Source organism: Rhinopithecus bieti, unplaced genomic scaffold, assembly GCF_001698545.2.
Source record: "Rhinopithecus bieti isolate Rb0 unplaced genomic scaffold, ASM169854v2 scaffold_6536, whole genome shotgun sequence".
NCBI classification, from domain to species: Eukaryota; Metazoa; Chordata; class Mammalia; order Primates; family Cercopithecidae; genus Rhinopithecus; species Rhinopithecus bieti.
In genome coordinates this window covers 2,531,009-2,546,545 of record NW_016805524.1, presented here as the reverse complement: position 1 = coordinate 2,546,545, position 15,537 = coordinate 2,531,009, and positions in this window count along the sequence as shown.

Genomic DNA, 15,537 nt, shown 5'->3' with positions numbered 1-15,537 from the left:
AAAAAAAAAAAAAAAAAAAAAAAAAAGAGAAGTTCCAGGCCTTGGACAAATTCACAAAGGCTACAGTGATTGAGTGGAGGATGCGGGCATGTCCTGTTGTCCTAAGAACAGGAGAAGCTGAGGCCATAGCTTCGCCTCTGAGCTCATGCTGAATCTGAGACTTTAAGAACCAGCTTTCAGATCAGTTTCTAAATGGCCAAATTTAATGTATTGCCATTTAGAGCCAAGAAACAAATTCCTTTTATAGAACGCATTTGTGTTCCAGGGAGACGCCGTGCATCTCGGCTTCAAATTACTGACTGGCTTTTGCTTCCCAAGAATTCAACATGCCATTTTAAGCTTATCTCTGTCTTTTTAAAGACAATTTTCAAATTCATTTTAAAAAGTAAATGGTTAGTGCTGATGGTTGCACAACAGTATGAATGTACTTAGCACCACTGAACTATAGACACTATCTATGGCTAGACATGGGCTGGGCGCAGCGACTCATGCCTGTAATCCCAGCACTTTGGGAGGCTGAGGCAGGCAGATCACCTGAGGTCAGGAGTTCGAGATCAGCCTGGCCAACATGGCGAAACCCTATCTCTACTAAAAATACAAAAAATTAGCCGGGTGTGGTGGCACATGCCTGTAATCCCGCTACTTGGGGAGCTGAAGCAGGAGAATTGCTTGAACCTGGGAGATGGAGGTTGCAGTGAGCCGAGGTCACCCCACTGCACTCCAGCCTGGGCGACAAAACGAGACTCCATCTCAAAAACAAAAAAAAGGCTAGAAATGGTAAATTTTCTCTTATGTATATTTTACCATAATTTTAAAATGCTTTACTTGCGACAAAAAAAGTAGATGGAGACATATTTGAAATAACAATATGCGCTTTAACAATAAAGTGCAAAGACATTATGCTGACAATAGTAATTTTACATAAATATGTATACTTAAATATTAAATAACGAAAGAGCAAACAAGGAAGACAGTGAGTAAAACAAATCTGAAATAGTTCGCTTTCTTGCATAATGTTCCTATGGGAATCCACAATGTTCACTAAGAGAGTCAACATGGAGGCGTTTTTTAATGAAGGTTGGGTTCAAAATATTGAATACAATAGAAGGTTAATTGAGGAATAGTAATAAATCAAAATCAAGTCTCTTAAATTTTGATTATTTTAATTGTCTAAAATAATAGGTAATATTGTGCTTCAATTAAATTCCAAATCATTTTAAAATCCCTTAAAAGTTATCAGATTTGTTTGAAATCATCAATAGAACAGAAAAAAATAAAAAATAAACCCAGACTTATATAGACGTTTAGTATATGGTGAAGGTGGACTTTCAAATAAGCAAAGAAAAGATAGGTTAACCAATAAATAATATTGTGACAATTGAGTAGCCATCTGAAAAATAACAATTAAAAATAAGAGATCCCTACCTTATCCTACATAAATTCTAAATGGATCAAAGATTTAAGTATAAAAAAGAAGAAGAAACTATAAAAGTATTAAGAAAAAAACATGTTAAGGTTAAACACTATAGGAAAGAATTTTTAAAAAAAGAAAGAAAATACAGAGAAAACATGGCTGGGAGCAGTGACTCATGCCTGTTATCCCAGCACTTTGGGAGGTTGAGGAGCAGGGATCACTTGAGGTCAGGAGTTCGAGACCAGCCTGGCCAACATGGTGAAAGCCCCCTCTACTAAATATACAAAAATTAGCTGGGTGTGGTGGCATGTACCTGTAATCCAAGCTGCTTGGGAGACTGTGGCAGGAGAATCACTTGAACCCGGGAGGCAGAAGTTGCAGTAAGCCAAGATGGTACCACTGCACTCCAGCCTGGCCGATAGAGCGAGACTCAGTCTCAAAAATAAAAAACAAGATAAAAATAAATGCAGTTTGTTTTTTTTGTTTTTTGAGACAAAGTCTCGTTCTTGTCACAGTTGGAGCCCACATCACTGTGTTGTTTCCAAGGAAATCAAGGGAGACCTGGGCTGATCCATCAAGAGAAGAAGCTGAAGTAGTCGCGCCAGGCAAACGCGGCCAGGGCAGGCTGTGCGTCCCTTCCATCTCTCAGTGAGCCGCAGAACAGTTTAACAACCATAAGACAGAGGGGAAGAAGTTTTGTCCTTCAGAGAGTAACAGAAAACACTTGACATGGTTCAGACCCAAAGATTTGAAAACTGAGAGGCCAGGTGCGGCAGCTCACACCTGTAATCCCAGCACTTTGGGAGGCTGAGGCAGGCAGATCACGAGGTCAGGAGATCGAGACCAGCCTGGCTAACACGGTGAAACCCCGTCTCTACTAAAAACAAAAAAATTAGCTGGGTGTTGTGGCGGGCACCTGTAGTCCCACCTACTCGGGAGGCTGAGGCAGGAGAATGGCCTGAACCCAGGAGGCGGAGGTTGCAGTGAGCCAAGACCTCGACATTATACGCCAGCCTGGGCGACAGAGCAAAACTCTGTCTCCAAAAAAGAAAAACTGAGAAAAGAATTTTTATTTCCCAGAACACTTTTGAGAGATTAGTATGCTATAATTACTGATAATGCACTGCTGTTAAGTGTATTTATGTTACTTTTTATTAGCCTACATGAAATACTGGTATACACAAGTGGAAATAAAACAACAAACTGGTTACAAGATTTTTCCCCAGCCTACCCTTTCCATTCACATTCCATCTTTTTTTTTTTTTTTTTTTTTTTTTTTGAGATGAGTCTTGCTCTTGGCCATGTATTGGTTGTATCAATTGCGCAATCTCGGAACTCACTGCAACCTCCGCCTCCGGGTTCAAGCAATTCTCCTGCCTCAGCCTCCTGAGTATGTCTGGGATCATATGTTTCCACCACCACGGCACCCAGTTAATTTTTTGTAACCTTTATGTATGAGATTGGGTCACCATGTGGCCAGGCTGGTCTCGAACTCCTGACCTTCGAGGTGATGTGCCTGCCTCAGCTCCCCAAAGTGCTGGATTAACGGATGAGCCACCGTCCCAGCCATGCCATACTCTAAACTAATGCTGTTTTGTACTCATGTTTTTCCTAGAACATCTATGTAATTATCTGGGTCATATATGACTTAAGTATAGTATGTACCACATAAACAGAATTTGGGTCAATAGGGGACGCATATATGACGGTGGTCCATAGATTATAATACGTATTTTTATACTGTACCCTTTCTATGCTTTAGACATGGTTTAGATATCACAAAACCACGATTACCATTTGTGTTAAACTGCCTACTACGTAATTGTTGGGAAACATATAAATGGTGTTCCCATAATGTTCCTGTAACATGGTGACGTTGATGATTCCATAAGATTATATTAGAGCTGAAAACTCTTGTTATTGTTGATGTTGTCGCACTAAATGCATTAATTCATGTGTGTTGTGCGGTTGATTTGGTATAAACAAACCTACTGTGCTGCAGTTGTTCACATTATAATTATGGTATAACATCTACTTGATATGTATGTTTGTTTACTGGTTTACGTATTATATTAATATACTTTTTTTTTTTTTTTTTTTTCTGAGATGGAGTATTGCTCCTGGTCACCCTGTTGTTGTCTGTGTATGTGTGGTGCGCTGTCTTGGCTCACTGCAACCTTCACCTCCGGGTTCAAGCAATCTTCTGCCTCAGCCTCCTGAGTACGCTGGATTACAGCGCATATCACCACGCCCTGCTAATTTTTGCATTTTTAGTAGAGAATGAGGTTTCACCATGTTGGTCAGGCTGGTCTCGAACTTCTGACCTCATGATCACCCACCTTGGCCTTCCAAAAGTGCTGGGATTACAGGTGTGAGCACCGCACCCGTTATAATATACATTTATTATTATCTTAGAGTGTACTCCTACTTGTAAAAAAAATGTACTGTAAAACAGCATCAGGATAGGTCCTCCAGGAGGTCTTCCAGAGGAAGAATACCTTTGTTATCATGGAGATGACAGTTCCATGCATGACAGCTCCTAGGGTACCCTGAAGACCTTCCAGTGACAAGGGTGTGGAGGTAGAAGATGGTGATATTAGGATGATTTTGACCCTTCTATAGGCCTAGGCTAATGTGTTTGTGTCTTAATTTTTAACAAAATGTTAAGAAGTAAAATTTTTAAATAGAAAAAAAGCTTATAGAATAAGTGATATAACAGAAGAAAATTGCAGGCAGCCCCACTGGCTCAGCTGTAATTGCAGCACTTTGAAAGGGCCAAGGCGGGAGGATTGCTTAAGTCCCAGGAGTTCAAGGCCAGCCTGGGCAGCAAGCTAAGACCCCCCATCGTTATTTATAAATAAAAGAAAATATTTTTGTACAGCTAACAATGTGTTTGATGTTTTAGCAAAGTGCCTATACAAAAGGTGAAAAAATTAAAAACTAGAAAGTTTATATAAAGTGAAATGTTAGACTGTAGGTCTTGTGGTGGCTCATGCCTGTAATCCCAGCACTTTGGGATGCCAACGGTGTGTGGATTGCTTGACCAAGAGTTCCAAGACCAGCATGGGGCACATGGTGAAACCCCAACTCTACAAAAAAATAACAAAAATTAGCCAGTTCGTGGTGGTGCCACTGTAATCCCAGCTACTCAGGAGACTGGGCAGGAGGATCACCTGAACCCAGGGGCCGAGGTTGCTGTGAGCCAAGATTGAACCACTGCACTTCCAGCCTGGGCAACAGAGCCGCGATCCCGTCTCAGAAAAAAAAAAAACTAAAGTTACAGTTAAGCTAAGGTTATTTATTATTGGAAGAAGAAAGAGTATTTGTCTATGGCCATACCACCTTGAACTTAGCCCAGTCTCTTCTGACTCTCAAGAAACTAAGCCAGCAGTCAGGCACTGATTAGTACTTGGATAGGAGAATCCTAGGGACTCACTGAGTGCTGGAGGCTTTAAAAGAAAGAAGAGTGGTGCTTTGTAAATTAAATTTTACATAATAAGGAATAATAATTTTTATTAATATAGTAATTATTTGTATTAATAATAGTAATAAGTTATTGTGGCATCATAATAGTAATAACTTGTCTATGTATTAAATGATTTATTATAATATATAAAGTCACTCAACTCACCCAAAAAATTCCAGTCCTGCGAGGCTCCATTCCGGTAAGTGCCCCCTCTACAGGTGCACCATTTTTTGTCTTTTACACTCTATTATTTATGTATCTTTCTAGTTTGATACACAAATACCATTGCATCACAGTTGCCTACCAGTATTCAGTACAGTAACATGCTATACAGGTATGTAACTATATCCAGAGCCAGGTGTGTAGTGTCTATACCATTTTTTTCTAGTTTGTAAGCGTACCCTGTGATGTTGACCACATGACAAAATTATCCTATAACTCAATTTCTTAGAACATGTCCCATCATAAGCAACACATAACTGTATGCACCACCACACTCACACACACACACGTATGTATAACGTATGTATGTATGAATGGTATAATTTAAATGAAGTCAATTAACCATAACAGGGCAATTGATCAATAACAGGTTAAGGGCCATGGGGACCTGGGGTCCTGGCGTTTGGAATCCCCACTCCATCATTACTGTGGTGACTTGAGGAATTACTACCCTCTCTAAGCCTAGTTATAAGACCCATGTTTAAGAAATACTACTCTTCAGGACTGGGCGTGGTGGCTCACACCTGTTATCCCGCACTTTGGGAGACCAGGTGGGAATCACAAGGTCAGGAGATCGAGACCATCCTGGCTGACACATGAAACTCTGTCTCTACTAACAACACACCACAAAAAAATTAGCTAGGCATGGTGGTGTAGTCCCAAGCTACTTGGGAGGCCTAAAGCAGGAGAATGGTGTGAACCCAGGAGGCAGAGCTGCAGAAGCCAAAGATTGCGCACTGCACTCCAGCCTGGGCAATACAGCGAGACTCGTCTCAAAAAAAAAGAAAAAAGAAAGAAATGCTTACTCTTCAGTTTTTTTTACTTTGTTCATCAATATTTAGTGAGATTCAATTATGGGCCGTGCGTGGAGATAAGGTGGAACCAGGTCCACCTCCATAGAAACTAATGTGCAAACAGGAGTGTTATTACTCTAGGTACAGTCTAGCACGGGGCGTTAGCTCATCATCAAATAACCTTCAAATATCCCAATACATCATTTCCAATGACGCATGCTTTGCAAGTGTTTTCACTGGATCATTGTGTCATGGAAATAGGAATGAGTTAATATTAATATTACCTAGGCATATGGTAGAAACTATGATTATGAAGAGGATGTTATTCATGCCATTGTTTTGTGAAATGAGCCTATGTCCTGGATCCCTATAATATTTTTTTATTTTTTATATTTTTATAATATATATATCAAATATATATAAATTTTTTTTTGATACAGAGTCTCACTGGAGTGCAGTGGCACAATCTTGGCTCACTGCAACCTCCACCCTCAGGGTTCAAGCAATTCTCCTGCCTCAGCCTCCCGAGTAGCTGGGACTACAGGTGCCCACCACCATGCCTGACTAATTTTTTTGTATTTTTAGTAGAAACGGGGTTTCACCATATTGGCCAGGCTGGTCTCAAACTCCTGACCTTGTGATCTGCCTGCCTCAGCCTCCCAAAGTGCTGGGATTACAGGTGTGAGCCACCACGCCCGGCAGATCCCGAATTTTTTTAATTTTTATTTATTTAATTGTAGAGAAAAACCTTGTTTTTAACAAAAGCATTTCCCCTTGACTGATTAAGTACCCATATAGTCAAAATACATGGGTACTTAATCCTGGGGATTTTGCCAGGCTTTAGGCATAGCACAGGACACAAAGTCTCACTATGCATTTTACGTTTACAATGCTGTTGCTACACTCAAAATAAAAAATACAAAAATAAGGAACTGAGCTGAATGTATAGCCACCTCAGGAGATACTTAAGATTGTTTTATTTATTCATTTTAGTAAACTTATAATCTGACTTTCTTAAGAGTGGCTTGTTTTACTAAATCAATACTCAGCAAATATTTGAGTATTTAATAAACAATATAATAAATGCTAAAATGTCAACTTGGAAGCAGGGCGAATTTGAAGATTCCAGACAACTGGTTCCCAGTTAATTGAGGTTTTAGCTGGGCGCGGTGGCTCATGCCTGTAATCCCAACACTTTGGGAGGCCGAGGCGGGCGGTTCACCTGAGGTCAGGAGTTTGAAACCAGCCTGACCAACATGGTGAAACCCTGTCTCTGCTAAAAATACAAAATTAGCCAGGTGTGGTGGCAGGTGCCTGTAATCCCCCCAGAAAATGAAAACCCTTCTATCTTTGTGAAAATTATGTAAAAATGACTTCCTCTTGTTAGTGGAGCAGGCTGCCTGCCTCCCTCCTGCTGTGCAGAGCTATGTTGGACTGTAGCCATGCAGGAGCCTTTTCTACCTAGCAACCAATAAATAAAAAATTTTTTAAAAAAAAGACAAACCTTTATCATTGGCCAGATCTCTATTTGGAAACAGGCATAAATTCACTAGTCTTACTTTAGCTACTGGAATTGCATCTTAGCAGAGAGAGAAGGAAAAGAACACAGCTTTTTAGAGCACATTATGCATCTAACTAGTGTGAACTCCACAGCAGACTAGTCACAGCAGATAAGTGAAGACGAAGAAAAAGCAGTACTTAATGACACAGCACATTTACCTCTTTAATTCGCAGAAACGTCTGGTGTTGTCCTAGTTCATGTAGCCCAAGGTGGGAGAGGTGATAGACTTTAAAAAGCAACAACGCTTTGGCTTGATATTTTGTTTAAAAACAATGTTAGCCANAAATAATGGTAAATATTCTATTGGTAGTTAACTGGATCCCCAATTCTCTACGATGGAATTTTTTGCAGCAATCATGCACTAGATATTGCATTTGATTTGTAGAATTAGCATTTTTACACGGACAGAAAGAACAAAATAATAACAAATTACTCAAGAGGGGAGGTGGTTTGTTCAACTTTGAAGCATTCGCCAAAGAAAGTGTCCCCTACACATGAAAGTTAATCAGAGTGTGGACTGCAGTCTTCTGCAGTGTGCGTGTGAAAAAACCCTGTCATCAAGAAACTCAGAACTTCAGGTGAGGTGACAGAATGTCCACAGTTAAATATATTCACCAAACATGCACAGACAGCAGAGCGCAAGCAGAGTAAAGGGTGAATGGTGAGTGAAATCAGGAAAGCTTTGTTAGAAGAGGTTAATTTGGCACTGGCCACTGCGCCCTCCCCAAGTCCTGCTCCCCTCTGAAATGTCAACAAGCACCCACCAACACTGAGATAGACAGGCCAGGTCATTATTACGGAAAAGGAAAAAGAAGTTCAAGTTTAACATCAAGAAAAGGGGAATTCCAGTCACAAGGTTTAAGGGACACTTTATATTGGCAAAATGTGTCATCCGTGTAGAAGATATAATCATCCCTGGCGTTTAAAAACTACTACACAGCATCCAATGAAAAACAAACAAATACAAGGAAAATTAAGACCCACCACTACTTTATGGGAGCTCTCTGTGCCCCCCGCATGGGACTTTTGGTGTTTGTGGGGTTAGGAGTGGTAGGTTTGCTTGTTTGTTTCTTTGTTTGTTTGTTTGTTTGTTTTTGAGACAGTCTCGCTCTGTCACCCAGGCTGGAGTATAATGGTGTGATCTCAGCTCACTGCTGCCTCCACCTCCCAGGTTCTCCTGCCTCAGCCTCCCAATTAGCTAGGATTACAGGCGAGCACCACCACACCTAGCTAACTTTTGTATTTTTCCTAGAGACAAGATTTCACCATGTTGGTCAGGCTGGTCTCAAACTCCTGACCTCCAGTGATCCACCCACCTCAGCCTCCCAAAGTGCTGCAATTTACAGGCATGAGTCACTACATCCAGCTGGAATTTTTTTTTTTTTTCATCCTCTGCCTATGAGTTTGTTTACTATTAAGTACAAATATCTAAACTAGAAGAACTCTATCTACACACTTAGGAGTCTTGAGGTCCAACATGTATACAACCTAGGAAATAGTGTTCTTAGAATACTACCTGGCTGGGGCCGGGCACGGTGGCTCACACTTATAATCCCAGCACTTTGGGAGGCTGAGGCGGGCAGATCACAAAGTCAAGAGATCAAGACCATCCTGGCCAACCTGGTGAAATCCTGTCTCTACTAAAAATACAAAAATTAGCCGGGTGTGGTGGCATGCACCTGTAACTCCAGCTACACAGGAGGCTGAGGCAGGAAAATGGCTTGAACCTGGGAGGCCGAGGTTGCAGTGAGCTGAGATCGTGCCACTGCACTCCAGCCCAGGTGACAAAGTGAGACTTCGTCTCAAAAAAAAAAGAAAGAAAGAAAAAAAAGAAAACTACCTGGCCGGGTGTGGTGGCTCACGCCTATAATCCCAACACTTTGGGAGGTCGAGGCAGGTGGATCACCTGAGGTCAAGAGTTCAAGACCAGCCTAACATGATGAAACCCAGTCTCTCCTAAAATTACAAAAATTAGCTGGGTGTGGTGGCATGCGCCTGTAATCCCAGCTACTTGAGAGGCTGAGACACGAGAATCACTTGAATCCGGGAGGCAGAGGTTGCAGTGAGCCAAGATCATGCCATTGCACTGCAGCCTGGGCAATGAGAATGAAACTCCATCTCAAAAAAAAAAAAAAAAAAATACAAAAATTAGCCAGGCATGATGTCAGGTGCCTATAATCCCAGCTACATGGGAGGCTGAGGCGGGAGAATTGCTTGAACCCCAAGGTGGAGGTGGCAGTGAGCCGAGATCGTGCCGTTGTACTCCAGATGGGACAGCAAAGTGAGACTCTGTCTCAAAAAAGAAAGAAAGAAAAGAAAAGAAAAAGAAAGAAAGAGAGAGAGAGAAAACTACCTTAATGGAACACAGTTTTTTCATTTGTCGTTAAGCATATAAGGGTCAAAGGACTGTCAAGTTGAAGGCAGATATTTGCAAATTCAGCTTGTGCTCTGACATGCTTGAGATATTGAATGAACCCTAGCAGTATTCTCTTAACAGATTCAAATCAGAAGAATGAAGAAAGGAAGGAGGAAAAGAAGTCAGGAATGGAAAAAGGAAAGAGAAGAAATAAACCATCACCAAGTAGCAAGACATCATGCGAGGTGCTTTCATAAATATGAGTTCTAAATTACATGCCTGTTAAGTCAGAAATAGTCCCTCTGACATTCATCACAATGAGCAGGGCCAGATTTTTTTTAAGCCCTAAAGCTTTGAACATGAACTAATTTGTCCTCTAAATCCAGGTGTCTCTTAAATAAACGATGTCAATATTTGAGAGGGTTATGAGATCAAGATCTCTGTGTGCAGTCAAATTCCTTGTCCTGCCTCAATTCCAGAATAAATATCCAGGTATCCAGCCTTTAAATCCTTTGCAGTGAGGTTGCAGTGAGCAGGAGAATCACTTGAACCGGGAGGTGGAGGTTGCAGTGAGCCAAGATCATGCCACTGCACTCCAGCCTGGGTGACAGAGTGAGACTCTGTCTCAAAAAATAAACAACAAAAAAAAAGTGTGTAGCACTTCCCCTTTCTCTCTCTCTCTCTTCTGTTCTGCCATGTGAAGATATGTCTGTGTCTACTTCCCCTTCGCCTTCCACCATGATTGTAAGTTTCCTGAGGCCTCCCCAGCCATGCTTCCTGTACAGCCTGCAGAACTGTGAGTCAATTAAACATCTTTTCTTAATAAATTATCCAGTCTCAGGTAGTTTCTTATAGCAATGCAAGAACGAACTAATACACCATGTTATTTATATATTCTGAATTTGTATCAAGGGAGAATTGTTAGTTAAAAGAGACAGAGATGTTTGCCCTTTCGGAAGGTGGACATGACTGACCTCTTCACAGGTTTGAAGGACTGTGAGGCCGGGCACGGTGGCTCACACCTGTAATCTCAGCACTCTGGGAGGCCGAGGTGGGCAGATTATGAGGTCAGGAGTTCAAGACCAGCCTGGCCAATATGGTGAAGCCCCGTCTCTATCAAAAATACAAAAATTAGCCGGGTGTGGTGGCACACACCTGTAGTCCCAGCTACTCAAGAGGCTAGGCAGAAGAATCACTTGAGCCTGAGAGACGGAGGTTGCAGTGAGCCGAGACTGTGCCACTGCACTCCAGCCTGGGTGACAGAGTGAGACTCCGTCTCAAAAAAAAAAAAAGAAAGAAAGAAAGAAAAGAAAGACTGTGATGCTGGAGATTAGCTTTACTCGTCGTACATCCAGAGAGCAAGACAAGGACACGGAGGTAGCAGGGGACTATGTGACTATGTATTAATTTATTAATTAGGACTCTTCCACAATGGAATGGGCTACCTAGTGAGATGTACCCCTTCATGGAGAGTGTTCATGCAGAAGCTGGAAGATCATTGTTCTGCCTGGATTGGAAGGATCAAATAGACCAATGGTTCCCAAGTACCTGTCCAGGTATGACAACATTTCTACTGATCAATGACAAAACAATAAAAAAATAAAGAACAAAGAACAAGGTCATGAATTTCCCTAGAATTCACTTGATTGAATTAAAAGGATTGCTCTTAATTCTAAAATTACTCAAAATTAACCTTTCCTACTTTTTCATCGGTAGAGTATCCTCTCTTCTAGGAAATGATGGTGGCAGGAGATGGTGATAGTTACTGCTTTTGCAATAAACTGACTTGGCAAAAGAAACAATAGCATCAATATGCTGACTACACCAATTTTGTCCTGTTAGTAGTTCATCAAATTCAAATTGGGGAACTAGACTCGATGAACTCAGAGTTGATCCAGTTGTTGAAGCCAAAAATGAGAGGGTCATCCTTGAGTCTTCTTCTCTCCACCCAACACCCAGCCATCAGCATGTCATAATGATTCCATGTCCACAACATGTCCCCAAAGTGACCATTCTCTCCTGTATGATGACCCTAGCCCCCATCGTCTCTCTCACCAGGCCTACTGCAACAGGTTACTTACCCCACTCCCTGGTTCCACTCTTTGCCCCTTACTGTAATTCATTCTCTGTTCAGCAACTAGACCAATTTAAAATGCAAATTAGGTCATGACCTCCTCCTTGAAGCCCTCAAATAACTTCACATTCCACCTAGAACAAAATCCAAATTATTTACTATGGCCGGGCATGGTGGCTCATGCCTATAATCCCAGCACTTTGGGAGGCTGAGGCAGGCGGATCACCTGAGGTCAGGAGTTTGAGACCAGCCTGGCCAACATGGTGAAACCCCGTCTCCACTAAAAATACAAAAGTAGCCAGGCATGGTGATGCATGCCTGTAGTCCCAGCTACAGCCATGCACCGCCATGCTTGGGAGGTTGAGGCAGGAGAATCACTTGAATCTGGGAGGCACAGGTTGCAGTGAGCTGAGATCGCACCACTACGCTCCAGCCTGGGTGACAGAGCAAGACTCTGTCTAAAAAAAACACAAGGTCAGGCGTGGTGGCTCACGCCTGTAATCCCAGCACTTTGGGAGGCCGAGGCCGGCGGATCACAAGGTCAGGAGATCGAGACCATCCTGGCTAACATGGTGAAACCCTGTCTCTACTAAAACTTCAAAAAATTAGCCGGGCGTGGTGGTGGGCGCCTGTAGTCCCAGCTACTTGAGAGGCTGAGGCAGGAGAATGGCGTGAACCCGGGAGGCGGAGCTTGCAGTGAGCCAAGATCACGCCACTGCACTCCAGCCTGGGTGACAGAGTGAGACTCCGTCTCAAAAAAAAAAAAAAAAAAAAAAACACAAAAAAACAAATTCCTTACTATGACAGGAGCCCTACAAGACCTTGGCCTTGCCTCCCACTCCAGCCTCAGTTTATCCTTTTATCCCCCTTGGCCTTTCAGTCCTTCAAACACAGCAACCTGGACTCTGTTAGGACTTTGAATCGTTGTTCCTTCTGATTTGAATGCTCTTCCCCCAGGTCTTCCCAGGGTTGATTCCTCCCCTGACCATTCAAATGTCACCTCCTTAGAGAAGTCTTACAAGACCATGTGACTTTAAGCAGCCCTCCCCTGCTCTTCCCTTCCCCCTGTATTTTTTTTTTTTTTTTTTTTTAGAGACAGGGTTTTACCATGTTGCCCAGCTAGAGTGCAGTGGCTAGTCACAGATTCAATCCCACTACTAATCAGCATAAGAGTTTTAACCTGCTCTGTCTCCAGCTTGGGCTGGTTCACCACACCTTAGGCAACTGGGTAGTCTCTGCTCACAGGAGGTCACCATATTGATGCTGAATTTAGTGTGGACATCCAATGGACATAGCGCACTACAGCCCAGAACTCCTAGGCTCAAACGGTCTTCCCCACTCAGCCTCCCACGGAGCTGGGACCACAGGTGCACGCCACTGCCCCAAGTCCCTCTTTATCAATGAGATACAGTTTTGTTCCTGTTTTCTTGTGACGCATATTTATAAAATTAAAATTGTCTTGTGTATTTGTTTGCATGTTTCTTGCCTATCTTCCCCCAATAAGGACAGCTCCCTAACGGTAGGAGCCACATCTGCTTGCCCATTTCTGTCTTCTCAGCTAAGGGAATAGTACCTGGCAGTTGAATGAACGAATAAAAGGTACTCTCCAACTCTAACTTTCCAGGACCCATTTTCTCTTCCAAAATATCCTTCTATGAGCAAATACGCTTAAAGAAAGCATTACTGTATTTATTAAAGAAAAGAGAGCAGACTGGGCACAGTGGCTCACACCTGTAATCCCAGCACTTTGGGAGGCCGAGTCAGGTGGATCACTTGAGGTCAGGAGTTTGAGACTAGCCTGGCCAACATGGCGAAACCCCGTCTCTACTAAACATACAAAAATTAGCCGGGTAGGGTGGTGCATGCCTGTAATCCCAGCTACTCAGAAGGCTGAGGCAGGAGAATCACTTAAACCCAGGAGGCGGAGGTTGCAGTGAGCCGAGATCATGCCACTGTACTCCGGCCTGGGCGACAGAGTGAGACTCTGTCTGAAAAAAAAAGAGGCCAGTTGCAGTTTCTCATGCCTGTAATCCCAGCACTTTGGGAGGCCGAGGTGGGCAGATCACGAGGTCAGGAGATCGAGACCAGCAGTTCGAGACCAGCCTGACCAACATGGTGAAACCCTGTCTCTAATAAAAATACAAAAATTAGCCAGGCATGGTGGCATGTGCCTGTAATCCCAGCTACTCAGGAGGCCGAGGCAGAAGAATCACTTAAACCTAGGAGGCAGAGGTTGCAGTGAGCCGAGATTGCGCCACTGCACTGAGCAACAGAGTGAGACTCTGTCTCAAAAAAAAAAAGAAAAAAGAAAAAAAAGCAATATAATCTCTAGCTCTGATCCAAATTGTGTGGTAATGTTGCTGTTTTGTTTTATGGTGAGATGGGGGTTGTGATACTTTTTTCCTCTAAGAACAAGTGGAATCAATGCTCAAATAGAAGAAAATATGAGAGTTTCTCAAAATGCTGATGGCTCCAAATGTACTCGGAGATGGACTAAGAAATGATGTAAGAATTAAAATACCTATCACAATAACTAGCATTTAGATTATTCCATTCTAGACACTGTCCTAAGCACCGTCTGCTAATTTGTTTAATCCTCACCACAACCCTGTAAGAAAGACACTATTATTATCCTCATTTTACAGGGAAGAAAAACTGATCAATTTAGCTTCAAGTTATCTACAGGGAAAAAAAAATGACCAAGATGCTGATATTGTTTCTTGCACTTAATGACTTTCATTAGTTGGATCAATGCTTATTTCAATTTTTTTTCTTTCGGTTTCTCTCGGCATGGTTGCAAAAGTGGAGAGAAGGGAAATCTTCATTCCTTTCTCAAAGATTAATTCCAGTAATACATATAATCTATTATGTCCTATAATTTTTTATAATGATGTCAATTTTTAACTTTTGTGAGACAAGTTATGCAATAAGCATAGCCAAAAAGGATGCACAAATAAAGTGCAATAGCTACAGGAAAACGGGAAAATTATGCCCACTCCGTTTTCCATTATTGCAGCAATCTGTTGAAAAGCAGCCTCTTCGATGTGCAGAGGGTCAGGATTTTGTTGGTAAAGAACTACACAGCTGCTCCCAGTCTGGCTCCAAACAAGAACCACCTGAGAGCTGACTCTGCTGAGCGAGGCCACGGCTTCCTTTAATTGACTCTCTTCTGCCCCATTCGTTAACATATGTCACTCTACAAGACCGAGAAGGAAAGCATTCCATTTTTTTTTTGTTTTGTTTTGTTTTGTTTTTTATTATTATACTTTAAGTTCTAGGGTACATGTGCACAACGTGCAGGTTTGTTACATATGTATACATGGAAAGCACTCCATTTTTAAAGGTGCCTCTACACTCAGAAGGATAGCCCTTAGAGTCTGGCCTGGATAACACCTTTGATGTGGCAGTGCACTGCAATATGGCGTGCTAGCACCTCTTCATCTGGAGCTCCATGGCATGCATGCAAAAGAAAAAAAGAAAAAAAAAATAGATATTCCCAGATTAACGGGCTCATCGGGTAGGAGTGACACATGCAGCAAGGTGAGAAGGGCGTGGGGGATCAGCATTCAGGATGTGTGAAAGAGGCATTTTTCCATTTCTCTAACAATGAGAGACCCTCATCAAAGAAAAAAAAAAAAAAAAAAAAAAAA